At 46.3% G+C, this 14207-nt stretch overlaps 1 non-coding gene and 1 pseudogene across 2 annotated transcripts; one reads left to right on the top strand and one right to left on the bottom strand.

The window, feature by feature from the left end:
- The first annotated feature begins 9657 nt into the window (after nt 1-9657).
- LOC147665817 (nucleosome assembly protein 1-like 1 pseudogene) lies at nt 9658-10916 on the top strand (annotated as a pseudogene). Its single transcript, XR_015304970.1, has one exon. The product of XR_015304970.1 is annotated as a nucleosome assembly protein 1-like 1 pseudogene (transcript).
- A 1790-nt stretch (nt 10917-12706) lies between these two features.
- TRNAV-AAC (transfer RNA valine (anticodon AAC)) lies at nt 12707-12779 on the bottom strand. The gene has a single exon. It is a non-coding gene; the product is annotated as a tRNA-Val (tRNA).
- Nucleotides 12780-14207: the final 1428 nt, after the last annotated feature.

Raw genomic sequence — 14207 nt, 5'->3', positions numbered from 1 at the left:
AATCAGGGCCCAGAGCTCAAGGTTTGCTGTCTGGATCCCCTTTCCTTAAATAACTCCCCAAATTTGTGGCCACGTTTAGTGGTTTGGATAAGGCCCAATCTAATCTGCGCTGGGCGTTTCGCCCAGTTTTTGGCAGGGCCGGCCGACGGGGACGCTCGTTCGGCCGTGGTTCGGAAAAACTCTCAACGAGGTTTCAAGTCCCAAAAAGGTGGTCAGGATTACTCCTCCGGAAATTCCAATTTCTACCCCTCTCGGAAAGGGAGAGGACAATACAAGAAAGACGGTTACAACAGCAACCAGGGAGGACGTCAATACTCCTCAAACTCAGGGGAGCCTGATTCTCGCTTCAGATGTGATTTTGGGGGGCAGGCTGCAATTTTTTCTCCAAAATTGGCGACTAATCTCAAACGATGCCTGGGTGTTGGAGACGGTGCAAGGTTACACAATAGAATTTTACAGTCACCCTCACCAACATCATCGGCCTCTTCCACTTGTTTTTTCCCAACAAGATCAGACCTTTATTTCCGCAGAGGTCGCTTCTCTTCTGGCCAAAGGGGCCATCGTCTCCACGATAACTCATCCGCAGGGATTCATCAGCAACGTGTTTCTCGTAGAGAAAAGGGGAGGAGGTGCTTGTTTGGTCCTCAACCTAAAGGAGTTCAATGGCGGAGGGGTGTACCGTCATTTCAAGATGGAGGGTGACTGGATGGTTTGCCTAGATCTGAAGGATGCGTATCTCTCAGTTCCGATTTACGCCCCTCATCGTCGTTACCTCCAGTTTCAGTGGCTCGGGACCTGGTACGAGTACACAGTCCTTCCATTCGGCCTCTCATTGGCTCCGTGGTGCTTCACGAAGCTTCTTCGCCCAGTGATGGAGTCTTTGCGGGCGCGCAGAGTTCGCTTAATCGTTTATCTGGATGATGTTCTCATCCTGGCTCAGTGCCCTCTTGTTCTTCAGACTCATTTACGTTGGTCCATAGATCTATTATAATCTCTGGGATTTCTAGTCTCAGTCGATGGATTTCCTTGGCTTTTGGAGAGATTCAGTCTCCTGTCAGCTCCTCTTGCCCGGGCAAAAAATCAGGTCCATCAAGAGGGACTTGCAATTGCTCTTGGCTCAACAGACTGTCTCCTTGAGACCGGTGGCTCGAATAGTAGGTCTTCTGTCCTCTTTGATTCAAGCGATCTTTCCGGGCCCATTTCATTACCGTACACCGCAGCGTCTCAAAATCAGACATCTGCAGAAGGGTCTTCGGTATTCGGATCACGTTCCTCTGACAGAGGATGCCCGGGCGGAGATGTTGTGGTGGTTGGACCACATGGAATCTTGGAACGGCCGTGCGTTGTTCGGGAGGACACCGGATGTTATGATCGAATCCGATGCCACTCTTTGGGGTTGGGGAGCCCGGTGCGGTCCAGTTGCAACGGGAGGTCGATGGTCCCAGGAGGAGTTGTCCCTTCACATCAATTGCTTGGAGCTTCTAGCGAGTTCCTTTGCGATTCGGTGTCTGTCTCCTCAGCGGACGACTTGTTGCATTCTTCTCAGAATGGACAATATCTCTGCAGTGCGTTATGCCAACAAACTGGGGGGTACCAAGTCCAGACTTCTGGCAGAGATTGCGAAAGACTTCTGCCATCTTTGTCTGCAGCGTCAGATCACAGTTATTGCAGAGTACTTGCCGGGCCGCGACAATCGGATTGCGGATTGGAACTCTCGTCATCTGAGAGATTACAGCGATTGGAAGCTTCACGCTCGCATCTTTCGCATGTTGTCCAGGATTTGGGGGTGTTGTCACCTCGAATTGTTTGCCTCTCGTCTCAACGCTCAGGTTCCCTGGTTTTACAGTTGGCGTCCGGATCCGGAGGCCCTGGCCACGGATGCGTTTCTCTAGTCTTGCACCCAAATTCATGAAAGTGCCAATCTGCGGTTAGCAAATTGCGAGAAATAGCGAATTGCAATTTGAAAATCGCAGAATGGCATTCATGTAGAAATGCGATAGAAAAAAGAGAATCGCAATTGGACGCAATTGCCGATTGAGATTTTGCCAAAATCGCTTAAATTTCGCAGAATCGGCAAGTTCCCATGTAGAAATTGCAATCTTGCAATTAGCGAAAGCGCATTTTGCAATCTCGCTAACTGCGAGATCGCAAAAACGGGAAGTCGCATTTCGAGCCCATTGATGACATCACAACCAGGAAGTAGGCTTTTCCCTCCCATAAACAGAACACTGAGCCAGACAGTGGTAGCAGCATTCTGAAGAGCTCCAAATCTCTGTTTTTACAGCACCCCAGCAGGACACAAATCCACAACATGTCCCAGAAAGCAGCAGGGAGCAGTGAGCAAGGGCGGAAAAGAAAAATCAAGTTCTCAGAACAGGAACTAGAGTACCTGATTGATGGGGTCTGCAAGGACCATGGACGCCTCTTCGGCAAAGACTCCCGGAGGGTGCCAGAGGCAGACAAGCGCCGGATCTGACTGCGCATCCGTGCAAAAGTAAATGCGGTCGGGGTGACCCAGCGGTCAATTGATGACCTCAAGAAGCGCTGGTACAACCTGAGAGGTCGTGCAAAGGCGCGCATTGCCGAGAGGCTTGGGGAGCGACTGGCCACTGGTGGAGGGGATCCTATTGCCACACCAAACACTCCATTGGAGGACCACATAGAGGACACCCTTGCACCAGAAGCTTGCGTGGGGGTAATCCAGCTGGACTCGTCCCGACCCAGCCAACAATCAGAAGGTAAGTGCCATGCTACTGCGACCATGTCCCCCAACAATGCCCATGACTCCTGAGCTAGCAATATGACATCCCCAGTAATGCAGGCCATGCACACCTGAAATGCCACATTGCATTGTGGTAGTTGTAGTAAAATCATAATTCCCCAGATTGCTCAACACAGCCAGACCTGTCAAATCAAAGTAATTCCAAAAGACAGTCAGGGAAAGCAAGCCTGCATGCATGTATCAACATCTCATGTGCAGGAGACATAACATTAATCATGCACCCTTTTACATCATAGGTGCTGTCGACCAACCCAGCACTGATAGCGAGGCCCTGCACATCGCGGAGACCCATGAGGACACTGAGGGTGAGAGCCAGTCCAACCAACAACCCGGTCCATCACAGCCACCTGCAGTGCTTCCACCACCACCACCCCGTGTGGACAGGGCCACCCCTGCAGCCACAGGTGTCCAGCCTACACCCCAACAGACACCCACGGCAGTCGTACAGGCCACACCACCAGCGCCTAGGAGTCAGACGAGGCACACAGCTGGAGCAAGAACACACTCCAGCGCACTGAGGCGCCAGCAGCGTCAGGCATCAACAGGCACGGGCAGGGCACTCCATCTTCCTGATCCAGGCCTGGCTATTGAACGCCGCATGCTGGCGGTGCACCGTACCCAGGCGCGTCACCTGGCAGTAATCCATACTCAGCTGCAGGCGACTGCCCAAAATGTGGCCCAGATGACCGCTGCTGTCAGGGAGAACAGCCAGCTGCTGGCAGACAGCAGGACAGGACCGCCGCCACCACCGCCAACGACTGGCTCGCCTGTCGGCCTACACCAGGTCGAACCACATTGTCGGCAATGCGACCTCACAGCTGTCACGCAGGTCACTTGCCATGCAGGGCCAGATGGTACAGTGTTGCCAGGATGTGGCCAGGTCACTTGATCTGCTAACAGCAGCAGTGCTCGGCAGACAGCCCACTGCCCATGGAGAACCAGGGGGGCCTGACGATGTGAGCGAGGTTGCGTCGACAAACAGCAGCATATCCTTGCCGCCTGAGCCTGTACGTCGACGCAGCAGCAGGCCCACAGCATCATCTCGGGCCAATACCCTCCCTCAGGACCCAGAGAGACGACTTGGTGCGTCTCGTCGTAGCCACCATTGAGTACTTGGACACTGTCGGTGGGGCCATGCTGGATACCTCTGCAAGCCCTCTACCCCTGCATGGGGAGGTATGAAGGAATACTGTCCTCATGTGACACCAAAGAAAAAAAGGCCACTTTGTTGTGCATTAACAATAAAGATTTATGGTCTGACTGAAATCCAACTCATGTCATTATAACATTTGTCATGCATGTGTGCAGTGTTGTGTGAGGGGTATGGGTGCACTAGAAACAGTTAATAGTGATGTGGTTGCGGCACCTGTGTCCTTCAGCAGGATTTTCCCCGCGTGCATGATGCACATGTGGAGGTAGGGGGTTGTCTCCTTCCGACTCACTGCCAGATATCTCCACTGGTATCCTGCGCTTGGTAGCAATGTTGTGGAGTATTGCACACACAGCCACGATGCGGCAGCAGACCTCAGGTGTGTATTTGATGGCCCCACCAGTCTTGTGAAGTATGCGGAACCTGCTCTTCAAAAGGCCAAATGTCCTCTCAATGCAATTTCTTGAGCGTATGTGTGCAGCATTGTAACGCCGTTGCTGTGGTGTTGCAGGGTTGAGGTATGGGGTGAGGAGGTATTCACGGAGAGCGTAGCCGCTGTCACCTGAATGAAAGGAGCAGAGGGTAAGTGCCTGTTCTGCGCAGATACATGATCAGGATCACTGAAATAATATCGACTGACAAAATATCGACTTGCCAAAATATCGTGGACAAAATATCGACAGTCAAAATATCGAGTTTGTATCTACAAACAGGTAAGTACAAAAATATCGAGTACAAAATATCGTTAACAAAAATATAGATGTAAAAAATATCGACTTAATTAAAAACAGTGTTAAATTAAATTAATATTAAATTTTAATTACTAAAATATACTTAAAACGACTTAAATTAAATTATAATAATAAAATAATAAATGAAAATAATAAAAATAATTTTTTTAAATCTTATTTGTTGACCCTGAACCCTAAAAATACCCCTTTACCCAAAAACCCAAAACTGACCCTGAACCCTAAAAATACCCCTTTACCCAAAAACCCAAAACTGACCCTGAACCCTAAAAATACCCCTTTACCCATGACCTGAAAACTGACCCTGAACCCTAAAAATACCCCTTTACCCATGACCTGAAAACTGACCCTGAACCCTAAAAATACCCCTTTACCCATGAACTGAAAACTGACCCTGAACCCTAAAAATACCCCTTTACCCATGACCTGAAAACTGACCCTGAACCCTAAAAATACCCCTTTACCCATGACCTGAAAACTGACCCTGAACCCTAAAAATACCCCTTTACCCATGCCCTGAAAACTGACCCTGAACCCTAAAAATACCCCTTTACCCATAACCTGAAAACTGACCCTGAACCCTAAAAATGCTCCTTTACCCAAAATTTATCAATATTATTTAATTACCAATTAATTATTAATTAACAATAACAATAAAGTAAATATATTACAACATTAGGTGTAATTATTTTAATAATTAATATTATTTTATCAAAATTAATTACTTAAAAATAACACAATTATATATATAAAAAATGTACTCTAATTAATGTTATTAACTAATTACAATTAATTAATTAACAATTATTTACTAATACAAAATATATTCAAAATTATATTAATTAATTAACTAATTAATATTAATTAATTATCAATTAATTATTAATTAAAAATATTAACAAACATATATTAATTAATTAATTATTATTAAATTACTTCCCACCCTATTCCCCTATAAACCCACAACCCGCTACAGAATTACATTACGCAATTATTATCAAAACAAAAATCATGTAATAAAATATTTTATAACATTAATACATACTATTCACACATATTATTACATAAAAATACACTATAAAATATTATATATTATTAAAAAATCGATATTTTTGCTATCTATATTTTATACAGTCGATATTACTTCACTTACCTGAAAAACGATATTTTTGTAGTCGATATTATGTCCAGTCGATATTTTGTCCAGTCTATATTTAAAACTCGATATTATGTCCAGTCGATATTTTGGAGTCGATATTTTGTCTCTATACCACATGATCACAGTGTACTATTTTGGGGCATGTGTACTTACCTAGTAGGTGTCCTTTAAGCATGGGCGGAAAATCCGTTCCGCTCGCGGATTATGCAGATTTTTGGTAAATTCGCAATCCGCGAGATTCGCGAATTTCCTGCAAAATCCGCGAGCGGAACGGATTGGGTCAAAAGTTCAAGCTGACTTTTGTAACTCTTTTAGAATGGCGCCGGCAAGCTGCCAGAGTCATTCTAAAATAGTTACACAAGTCAGCTTCAACAGGAAGCTCTAATAGATAAAGTAAAGCAGGTGCTGCTCAAATTCAGTTACACAATCATTATTCACCCCAAACTTGGGGTGATTAATGATTGTGTAACTTAATTTGACCTTCAACTCGAGCACCTGCTTTACTTTATCTATTAGTGCTTCCTGTTGAAGCTATTTGTAGCTATTTTACAATGGCGCTGGCAGCTTGCCGGCGCCATTCTAAGTGGGGCTGAGGGCAGAAGGGCCAAAAGTGGGACAGAGGGCAGAAGGGGACAAAAAATGAGTGGGGCAGAGGGCAGAAGGGCACAGAAACTAGTGGTACAGAGGGCAGATGGGCATAAAAAACGAGAGGGTGGCAGTGATTAACCAGGCAAAAAAAAAACCCTGCGAAAACGCAAAGCGCCTTGCGAACACCCGCGAACACGCAAAGCGCCCCGCGAACACGCAAAAATAAAAAAATCTGCAAATTCGCACAAATTCGCGGATTGCGAATTTGCAAATCCGCAAATTCACGGATTGCTAATTCGCAAAATTCGCCCATGCTTAGTGTCCTTCCCCAAAGTCTCCCCTGGCCAGTCGTGTGTGGATGCCGCTGTGCCGGAATATGAAGGAGTCATGTGTGCTCCCCGGGTACTGTGCCACTATGTCTGTGATGTATCTCTTAGCATTGCACACCATCTGGATGTTGAGGGAGTGGTAGGACTTGCGGTTGCGGTACATGTATTCCGTTTGTGCTGGTGGGCAGATGTGGATGTGGATACAGTCAATACATCCTATTATATGTGGAAATTGTGCAACGTTGTAAAATTGATGCTTGGTCTCATTCAAGTCCTGTTGGCTGGTGGGGAATGAGATGTAGTGGTGTAGCCGGGTCAGCATTGCATCCAGGAAATTCCTTAGGCAGCGGGACATGGTGGGCTGGGATATCCCCCCTGCAACAGTGACTATCCCCTGGAGCTTCCGGAGGCCAGAAGGTGCAGGCTGCACAATACCTGGACATGTGTGGGCACGGCATTGGTCCTCCTTGTTGGATGCTGCATCAGGGGGTCTAGGTCCTGGATCAGCTTGATGATCATTGCCCCATTCAGGCGGTAATTAACGTAGATTTGCTCCCTGGTTTGGCCCAGAAGGGTGACCCGCTGGCGGAATATCCGCTCCTGGATCTTACTTCTGTTCGTGTTGCTCGCTGTAGCCTTCGCCGCCTGACCACCATGTAGAGTCCTGGCATTGTCAGAGTCCTCATGCTCCAGCTGCATATCCTTAAGTGTGTTTGGTTAGGCCTGCACCTGTTGGTAGTTTGTAAAAGTTTTTTTGATTTTTTTTTTCCTTACTGGTTACCACCTGGTTTTGGTTCTCCTTAAATTGCGCGTCGCAAATAGCGATTTTCGGAATTTTCGCATTCTGCGATTTTCATGAATAGCGATTGCGATTGTTTTACGATTTCACAAATTATTTCGCAGATTCCATGGTTTCTCGCAATTTCAGAATCGCAAATGGCCTTCTTCCAGGATTCTGCGATTTTATTTGCGAAATCGCTATTTTTCTTTAGCGAATTCGCTTTTTTACCGATTACACTGTCATGAATTCCTTTTACTCAAATTGCGATCGCTATTGCTTTTTCGCAGCTATTGCGATCGCACTTTGGCTTCATGAATCTAGCTGTTGGCCTCCTCTCCTGTGCTATGCTTTTCCACCGTTCGTGATGATTCCCCGGGTACTGGCCCGTGCGAGACAGTTCCCCTCGGAGCTCATTCTAATCACTCCTCTTTGGAGGGCTCAGGCTTGGTTTCCAGTTCTTCTGGAAATGAGCTGCTCGACGCTGCTCCTTCTTCCTCACAAATGGAACCTGTTGCTGGACCCTCTTCACGAACCACACCCCCTAGTTCTGTCAGGTCAGCTCCATATGGTAGCATGGAGGATTTCGGGGGACGCTGGAAAGTCCCAGGGTTATCTGGAGACGCTTCCCAATTTATCAGGTAAGCTTGGGCCCCCAACACACACAAGCGTTATGCATCAATTTGGAAACATTGGTTTAATTGGTGCTCACAAAGGTCGGTGGATCCCGCTACAGCAGATCTCGCTTTGATTATCAATTTCTTAGCCTCCATGGCCTCGTCTGGGCTAGCTTATAGAATGGTTAACAATTTTCGTTCTGCTATTTCTGCGGGTCATGTGTCTATTGATGGCAAACCCGCAGGGGAACATCCCTTGATTTCAAAATTGTTGAGAGGCATCCGGATGGTAAAACCTCCTTGCCCTAAATACGTTGCCTTGTGGGATGTGTCTGTTGTTTCGCGCTTCCTGAATTCCTGGCCTTCAAACTCTTTATTGACCCGTAAGCAGCTCTCAGCTAAACTGACTATGTTATTGTGTTTGGTTTCCTACAAACGGGTTTCTGATGTTCAGGCCTTGGATCTCGCAGGGCGTACTTTCTCCCTAGAGGGAGTCACTTTTGTTCTCAGTCTGGCCCCAGTGACAAAACTGGCCTCTGGGGCACAAAACTGGCCCCACCCCTCCGGCCCACCTGTGAAATGCCCAGTGCCCGCTACGGCCAGTCCGGCCTTGCCAGACCCTGACTTTCACCTCCGTGGCTCTGGACCCCTGCTCCCCATCCTAGATGCCGACAAGCACCTCATTCACCTGCCTCTTTCTGACACTAAACATCACCGGGTAGAGCTTCAAAAAGTTAGCTCCTTGGACTGCGACGTGGTCTGGGACACTCTTTTGAGTAGCTGCGCGCTTTATAAATACGTTATAACATGACATAACATAACACTAATCACGTTAGGTGAGCCAGGTAGTGCTGATTTACTGAAGCCGGGGGTCCTCAGCCAGGCCTGGGTCGGGATGCGTCACCCTACATGCTCCGCGTCAAGGATGCCTGCGCCATGGGGAGATTGCTTTTGAAAAGGAAGGGGCCCCTTCCTGCACAAAACCAATCACTGCAGGCATTTTCCACTTTCAATGCGTGCTGTAGGATGCAGCACGCATTGAAAGAGGAAAAAAACGAGAGGGATGAAAAAAATTCTCCTCATTTCGCTTGGCTACGCCACCCCTATGGTTTCGCAGCAAACTGACGCATTTCCAGGTTTACGATTTCTTGTACATCTGGAAATGCATCAGTGGACATGGGTGTTGCGTGGGAACATCCACAGCAACACCCATGTCCCGCGCCTAACACGCAAAGTGTTGCGTGAACAGGTGCGATATTTACAAGCACAGGTTCAGTCACGCAGGGTGACTTTACCTGTGCTTGTAAATATCCTTTAGCAGGCTGCGCCACTGGTGCGTCACGCAATGTGATGCACCGGCGGCGCATGGGGCTTGTAAATCTGCACCACTGTACCTTGATTTACTTCAATGACGTCATCATTGCGTCACTTTTAAGTGTTTCAGCTTCTGGCAATATCGTCAATAAGCACATCACTGGTTGTAAGACTTGAAACCCTCCTGCCGCCATCCGAGGGGCGCCTCCTCTTGTCTCTCGCGCGCTGCCGCCCTGAGTCACTGCGCAGCTCGCCCGGCTTCAGCCGCCACCGTTTCCCGGTGTTAAGAACATCAACATGGCAGACCTAGACAACAAAGAGCAGGCTGAGCTTGACCAACAAGACATGGAAGACGTTGAGGAAGTAGAAGATGAAGAAACTGGTGAAGATGCAAACAGCAAAGCTCGTCAGCTGACTGTACAGATGATGCAAAATCCCCAGATTCTTGCAGCCCTTCAAGAGCGATTGGATGGTCTAGTAGGCACGTCAACAGGATACATAGAAAGCTTGCCTAAAGTAGTCAAAAGGCGTGTAAATGCCCTGAAGAATCTTCAAGTGAAATGTGCAAAGATCGAAGCTAAATTCTATGAAGAGGTTCACGAGTTGGAACGAAAATATGCTGCTCTTTATCAACCCTTATTTGACAAGCGTAGCGAAATAATCAATGCAGTTTACGAGCCCACAGAAGAAGAATGTGAATGGAAAGCAGATGAAGAGGAAGAACTTTCAGAGGAAATGAAGGAGAAAGCGAAAATTGAAGAGGAAAGCAAAGATGAAGAGAAAGAGGATCCCAAGGGTATTCCAGAATTCTGGCTGACCGTGTTAAAAAAACGTTGACCTGTTAAGTGACATGATTCAGGAACACGATGAACCCATTTTGAAACATTTAAAAGATATCAAAGCTAAATTCTCAGACGCTGGTCAACCCATGAGCTTCACACTAGAGTTTTACTTTGAAGCAAATGAGTTCTTCACAAATGAAATATTAACAAAATCCTACAAAATGAGACCTGAGCCTGACGAATCTGATCCCTTTTCCTTTGATGGGCCAGAAATTATGGGCTGCACAGGGTGCCAAATAGACTGGAAGAAAGGAAAAAATGTAACTTTGAAAACTATCAAGAAGAAACAGAAGCATAAGGGGCGTGGCACAGTTAGAACTGTTACAAAGACTGTACCAAATGATTCATTCTTCAACTTCTTCCCTCCCCCAGAAGTTCCAGAAAGTGGCGAACTGGATGACGACGCAGAAGCAATCCTTGTGGCAGAGTTTGAAATTGGTCACTTTCTAAGGGAGCGTATTGTCCCACGATGGGTGTTGTACTTCACTGGTGAAGCTATAGAAGATGACGATGATTATGATGAAGAAGGCGAAGAAGCGGATGATGAGGAGGGTGAGGAGGAAGCTGATGAAGAAAATGATCCAGATTACGCATCGTGCTACACATAATCACAGACTCTGGTTGCAGTTTACTGGAGCTTTATTTGGTGCATCCTGCCCATACCCTGTCCCTACTCTAACTGCTCTAGTTCCTGTCCCCGGCTCCTCCCGTTCCTGCTCCTCCCTTTAACTCCACCCCCTCAACCACTAGACTACATCACACAATCCTACACCCAAGAAGGATCAGAATCCAGCAGAGTGCAAGCAGCAGTCAAGCCGTGTGTAAATAGGATTTACCTGCACTGTAATAGCCTACACAATGAGTTACTTGCAGCCTTATGTTTTTGTATTTCTTGGTAGAATCAAGTAAATGATTTTTTGTTGAAATATAAATAAAACATTTAAAGAAGTTACAAATGTAAGACTCCATTCTACTTAGCATTTTAAGGCTCATTTTCTTGCATATTTAAAATGCAGAAAATCCTGGCATGAATGTTAGTTCACTGCTCGATTGTTTGGTTCCTGTGAAGTCTTGGCATGCAGTTTTTGACTGCAGCCTTGGAGGGGTCATAAACTGTTTTCCAAGATTTAATTTAGAAAGTCTTCTCCTCCAACTAACCAAAGAATTTCAGCCCAGTAGTTGGGGGTTTGTCTGCTTGCACGAGTTGTGCCTTTCCATTACATCTCTACAAATGCAGTACTCTGCGCTCACTAGGAGGCAGTGCATTTTCAATTTGACTATTTACAAGACTAATGCTCCTGGCAAAAACAGATAACACAAAGACAATGTCTAATGTTCATAACAGCTTGTTTGCAATGGGTTTTTGTATTTTATGTGACGGTGATCTACAAATAAAATCTAGTCACCTTATTAAGGTTATTGTTTACCACTGGGGTGTGAATAAAACCCAGTATTTAAAAAAATTTAAAAAAAGAATGGGAGCCGGTTTATGAAAACAGACTGTGGGCGCCAGGAACTCTTACAGTGAGAGTCCAGGCGCTGGCTTCAGGGGGGCTGCAGTGTGCAGTGTTTGTTTAGGGATGTTGAAACCCACATGGACCAAGGCTAGAAAGTACTCCTGGGATAACATTCACACATGACTAGTATTCACATAACCAAGGACATCGGTAGCGCCCACACCTTCCATGAAGCCCGGATAGCTCAGTCGGTAGAGCATCAGACTTTTAATCTGAGGGTCTAGGGTTCAAGTCCCTATTCGGGCGGAATAGATTTTTTCTGGTATTCAGCAGATTTGAAATGGAGGTTTTTAACAGGAAATGATTTTGTTTTTTACTCTTTCATTTCGATCGCTCTAACTTTCCCTCTGTTGTTCATCCGGGTTTCTCAAAACCAGTAGCGATTCCACCTGTTACAGAAGTTTCCACTTACATTTGAATCAATCGCTGTTTTCTGCCCACGCGGCCAACTGTGACGTCTAAAATTCTGCATTTAATGCATTTATGGTCTCAGTGATTGGAAACGAACTCCAAAGCCCTCTGATTCAAGCAAACTTCTAATTTATCCCAAACCCCCCGTCCTGCCAGTGCTGCCAGGGGGCCGCGTCGAGCTTTGACACCGGTTTATATTTTATTATCCTTAGTTACAACGATTGTCCGCCCGCTTTTCGTTGACACTCCTGCCTGTGAGTGATGCATGGCAGCGGCTGTCCTGCTGTCTGTCTGTAAAGGGACAGAAAGAGTCCGAGTCTGTCTTTGAAGCAGCTGAATGTACAAGGACATTGGAAAGGAAAGAGCGTCGATCACGGGGGTCTCGCGTTTTCAGCCCGAGATTGAATCAGAAAAGGAAAAGAATAAAAGAATGAACTGTTGGGAGTTGCTTTTTTAAAAGGAAAAAAAAGTGTTTCCGCCCGGTCTCGAACCGGGGACCTTTCGCGTGTTAGGCGAACGTGATAACCACTACACTACGGAAACCCATGGGAGGAGCCGTGTGGCTCCTTTAGCTCCAATGAGCAGAGAGCGCTGGAGGCAGCTGGAGAGACGCAGAGATATGGAAGCTTTTCTAACGTTCTCTCACTGAATGCATGAACTCAAGGGTGCACAAGCATCACCTCTCACTGAATGCACAGTACTCAATGCTGCACAAGCATCGCCTCTCACTGAATGCACAGTACTCAATGTTGCACAAGCATCGCCTCTCACTGAATGCACATCACCGTGGGCTGCATGAGTAAGAGATCTCTCACTCAATGCACATTTCACTGATCGCTGCACAGGTAAACAGACTCTCACTGACTGCATGTCACTGAAAACATCAGCAATGAAAAGGGTAAGATGGACGCCTAGGGAGCACCTCTTAGAGAAAAGATCCAGACCTGCAACCCAAAGGATGGTGTGTGTATCCACATTTGGCCCCCATACCAACCAACTCCAAAAAACCATCAGGAAGTGTTGGCACTTGGTGGAGGAAGTGCTTCCAGATGTGGGAGTACCGTTGTTCGCTCTCAAGGAGAACCGGAGCATCGGCCAGATGATTACCTCGACACGGCCACCTGCGAAAAGAGACACTCAAAGTACCATCTTCGGGTCCAATCCCGTTAAGGGGCACCGTAAATGTGGTACTTGCACAGTTTGTGATCTTACGATGGGGGGCTCCCTCGTCACAGATGGCAATATATTTTGGAAACACGACAAACACACTAATTGCAAAACCAAAAACACAGTGTACGCCATTCAATGCCCTTGTAAAAAGGTGTACATTGGGAAGACAACTCAGGAGGTTCGTCAACGAATCATCCAACACCGATCGAGAATAAACAATAAGATTCTAACAGCGCCTCTAGTTTCCCACTTCATACAACACAAACATTCTGCCAATGATGTAAGATGGACTGTGTTTGCTGTCATCAGAGGTGGCAGTGGGGACCCGGATACACGCCTCTCTCAAAAAGAGGCATACCTCATATTGAAATTTGATACCTCAAACTCTGGCCTCAATGAAATGTCTGAACTCGGTAATCTATAACTCTTGGGTCTTTCTGCATATGGCTCTAGCCGTGCTGCTTGGATCGTGGTTAAGAACTGCAACCGCTTTGTAATAAACCACTTTCTTTCAATCCCTTACCATGCCCTTGATTGCAGGTTCTGGTGAGTTGCACTCCTTCTATCAGTGGCGATGCCTGGTCTCCCTGGTGTGTATAACATTGATGATGTCTTAGACACTTTAAATACGCGTTGAAGCGTAGGGCATGTTTATATATATATATTATCTGCAACGGTGGATGTATCTATGACTATAATTCATTTGATAATCCGATTTTCGCTAATGAAATGTGATGTCGATATATTTATGATGTCTGTTCAGTTGAAGATTCTATTTCTATTTATGTAAATGAAATGCGA

The sequence above is a fragment of the Lissotriton vulgaris genome, unplaced genomic scaffold (genome assembly GCF_964263255.1).
Source record: "Lissotriton vulgaris unplaced genomic scaffold, aLisVul1.2 SCAFFOLD_2376, whole genome shotgun sequence".
NCBI lineage: Eukaryota > Metazoa > Chordata > Amphibia > Caudata > Salamandridae > Lissotriton > Lissotriton vulgaris.
Note: the sequence above shows the minus strand (reverse complement) of the source record. Positions and strands in the feature narration are given on the sequence as shown.